Source organism: Otolemur garnettii, unplaced genomic scaffold (assembly GCF_000181295.1).
Source record: "Otolemur garnettii isolate 467f Iridium unplaced genomic scaffold, OtoGar3 scaffold00026, whole genome shotgun sequence".
In the NCBI taxonomy this organism is placed as follows: domain Eukaryota; kingdom Metazoa; phylum Chordata; class Mammalia; order Primates; family Galagidae; genus Otolemur; species Otolemur garnettii.
In genome coordinates this window covers 10,078,052-10,081,928 of record NW_003852421.1, presented here as the reverse complement: position 1 = coordinate 10,081,928, position 3,877 = coordinate 10,078,052, and the positions used below count along the sequence as shown (strand labels likewise).

General features: G+C 43.4%; 1 pseudogene; it reads left to right on the top strand.

The window, feature by feature from the left end:
* Positions 1 to 2,894: 2,894 nt before the first annotated feature.
* Positions 2,895 to 3,856, top strand: LOC100961305 (annotated as a pseudogene).
* Positions 3,857 to 3,877: the final 21 nt, after the last annotated feature.

Below are 3,877 nucleotides of genomic sequence, written 5' to 3'. Positions count from 1 at the left end.
AAAAAAAAAATAGAAAAATATATCTGGGTGTAGTGGCACATGCCTGTAATCCCACCTACTTGGTAGGCTGAAGCAGGAAGATTGCTTGAACCCAGGAGGTTGAGCTTGTAGTGAGCTATGAAGAGACCACTAAACTGTAGTCCAGGCAGCAGAGCAAGAATGTTTCAAAATGAAAAAGTAGGTATTAACGCTATTCATAATCCCCCTACAAATGGAAACAATGCAAGAATCCTTCAATATGTGAAAGGATAAATAAACTGCAGTACATCTATACAAGATAATATTAAAGAAAAAGGAGTGGACTATTAAGGCACAAAACGAATTGGTGGAATCTCAAAGACATTATGCTGAGTAAAAGACACCAGGTGCAAAAGGCTATCTAGTATATAATTACAGTGCTTTAACATTCCAGGAAAGACCAAATGCCAGGGAAGGAGGCCAGATCCGTAGTTGCCAGAAGTTAAAAGTGGGAGAAGCTGTGGCTACAGACAGCAGGAGGGAGTTCTTTGTGGTGATGAAAACTGTATCCTGGTTGTGGTGATGGTTAATACAAATTTATGCTTGTGTCAAAATTCACAAAACTAAACACTTAAAACAGAAAAATGACTTGATCGTGATGATAGATGGATAACTCTATAAATTTACTGAAACTCCCTGAGTGAATTTTATGGTGAGTACAATGGCACCAGGAGGGGTAGGGATGAGGAGGTAGGGAGTGGGTAGAGCGGGTTAATATGCTTCCTTCTGTTCTCACCTATGTTTGAAAATGTCCATATTCAAATGTTGACAACAGCAACAAGAGGAGACCAGTATCTCAAAGGATCAGTGGGACCTCCCAGCAGGAGCAATGCCCAGATCCTACTGCGGAATTGCTGCAGAAAGAACACCTCTGTAGCCACCCTGGGAAGCAGCCCTGCACTTGGACCGTGGAAGCTGCTTATTCAGGACATGCAGGCAACCCTACCACCTCTCTCACTATGTAAGAAGATGAACTACTGCATCCTCTGCCACCGTGGAGGGAGTTCCTTCTGGTCCCTTCCTTTTATCACTACTTCTTTTTTCAAAGGCAGAGCAGGTGCCCCTGATTGACAGAACCTCAGTCCTGTGGCTGTGTCCAGAGAAAGCCAGTACCTTGCATTTCCACCTTCTAGAGGTGAGGGCTGATTCTGCCTCCCACTAAAACTCATAAGGTGGGAGAGTTCCCCAAACACAGGAAAGAGGTACAGGCACCAAGCAGCAGAAAAGAAAAGCAACACCCACCGTCACAGCAAGTGCCACACCCTGTAAAGGGCTGCTTTAGATTGGCCTCTTTTGGTCTGGCAGTGCTTCCCATTACAGTAGCCATGTCCACACATTTTCTAAAACGTGAAGATGAGAGACAGGATATCCACATGCCTGTGAGTCTTTTCTTCCTTATCGTCCCCTACAGTTTCTAGACAGGCCCTTACACACTCCAACCCTGTTAGCATTTTCTGCTGCAGAGTATTTCATGATTTTTTCTTTGTGTCTCCTTAGCCAGTAAAAGCCAAAAGCAATGAGGAAACTGAACACTTTTGACACATAAAAAGACAGCTTTGAATCACACAGTACATCCTCACAAGACACCCAAATGTGAGTAGTGGGCAAGTTCATGAGTGTCTGCTTACTTGGATGTATTTGTCCTTTGGCAAAAACACTTGCCTTAAATTTCATGGAACACCAAATTGGTGCCCGTGTTTTATAGTTCATTTCCTCTCTGGCAGTTGGCTATCATGCTTCATTTAAGCTATCCATACATTGCTGCAGGAGAGATTTTTATAGCACTTTACATGTCCTAAGTGCTTTCAAATCCTTAATAAGGTAGTCTTTCCTGAACCTTCAGGTCAATGTTAACATCTTCTGTTTTAAATGCAGCCACCTGGCAATACAGGTTAAGTGACTGGGCCAAAGTTTAGGGAGTGAGGTACAGTCAAACCTGGGATTCTGAGATCCAATTGAAAATTCCAACACTGTATCATTCACTGGAAGAAGAATGGCTGTGCTAAATCCAAGCCACTTTAAAAGTCAAAATCGAGACAAAGATGAAGTGCTGAGATGATTTTTTTTTTTTTTTGGAGACAGTCTCACTTTATCGCTTTCGGTGGAGTGCCATGGCATCACACAGCTCACAGCAACCTCCAACTCCTGGGCTTGGGTGATTCTCTTGTCTCACCCTCTGAGTAGCTGAGACTACAGGTCCCTGCCACAATACCCGGCTGCTTTTTTGTTGCAGTTTGGCCGGGGCTGGGTTTGAACCTGTCACCCTTGGTATATGGGGCCAGCGCCCTACTCACTGGGTCACAGGCGCCACACTGAGTTGATTCTTTTCGAAGCTTGGCTTAGGGGAGTGCTGACCAGGAAAGGGCCTAAAACCTTACTGCTATAAGTCTTCTAAATCCAGATAGCACCTTTACCACAGACACTGAAACTGTAACTGGAAACATTTCTCCCTGTGTTTTCATATATTCACACTCATATTCTTTTTTTTTTTTCACACTCATATTCTAAAAATGACCTTTTTAGGGATTAATGAAAGAGATGGTGTAGACTCTGGGTGACTAAAATTGATAATTAAAAAATGTTTAAGCTATTAGCTATTAGTGGTTGAAAGCTAATATTCTATTAGTCTCTTAACAGGGTCATTTAAAATATATTTGACTAAAACACTACGGCTTTTTGTAGGACTCTCAGTCAGGGGAGGGTAAAAGCACTGAGACGCCCCCTAGGATGCTGGGCAGTACTAATGATGCTACCTGTGGGCTTTAGTCACGATATTGCCCAGCTTCCAAATTTATTTTCTGCTCTTCAGGCTGAGGGAAAGATCTAGAGGGGGATTCCAACTCAGTTCTCCTTGCATTGCAGAGAGCCCCACACTTAAGCAATAGTGATTTAATGAGAAAATCCAAGAAACTATGTCACTCTCCAGCCTAGTAGAAAAGGCTGCTAGCTCTTTCACCCTGGCTGCCAACATGCCATCCAGACTGAGGAAGACCCGGAAGCTTCAGGGCCACATGAGCCACAGCCATGGTCATATCGGCAAGCACAGGAAGCACCCAGGAGGCCGAGGTAACGCTGGTGGCATGCATCGTCACAGGATCAACTTTGACAAATATCACCCAGGTTACTTTGGGAAAGCTGGTATGAGGCATTACCATTTAAAGAGGAACCAGAGCTATTGCCCAACTGTCAACCTTGATAAATTGTGGACATTGGTCAGTGAGCCAACACAGGTAAATGCTGCCAAAAAGACTGGAGTTGCTCCCATCATTGATGTAGTATGATCAGCCAACTACAAATTTCTAGGGAAGGGGAAAAAAAGCAGCCAGTCATTGTGAAGGCCAAATTCTTCAGCAGAAGAGCTGAAGAGAAGATTAAAGGTGATGAAGGGGCTTGTGTCCTGGTGGCTTAAAGCCACATGGAGGGGAGGTTCGCTAAATGCTATTTCCTGTGGTCTTAAAAAAAAGAAAGAAAAAAAGAAAAAGCTTCTGCCTAAATTGACTTCTTTGTCACTCACATTTTGTCTTCTGAGCGCCACCTAATTTTCTGAGGTCTTCACTGTCAGTTTATTTCTTAGTTGGCATAATGCAACATTGTTAGAGAAAGCAAGTATTTATTTGGTTATTTGACCCAGAGAAGGTAGGAATGTAGCCTGTTGAGTGTGTGGTAACAAAACTCACCAGGTAAACTATTGAAACGTCATTTTCTAAATTGACCACAGAATAATCCAGATGCCAGCTCAAAAAGAAAACAAGTGACTTTGGGCCTGCCACATTTCACAGTCCAGATCTCAAAAGGCCAGCACAAGTGACTGCTGAAGAAAAACACTTAGCTGGAAGACTGGCCCCACACCATAAGCCCA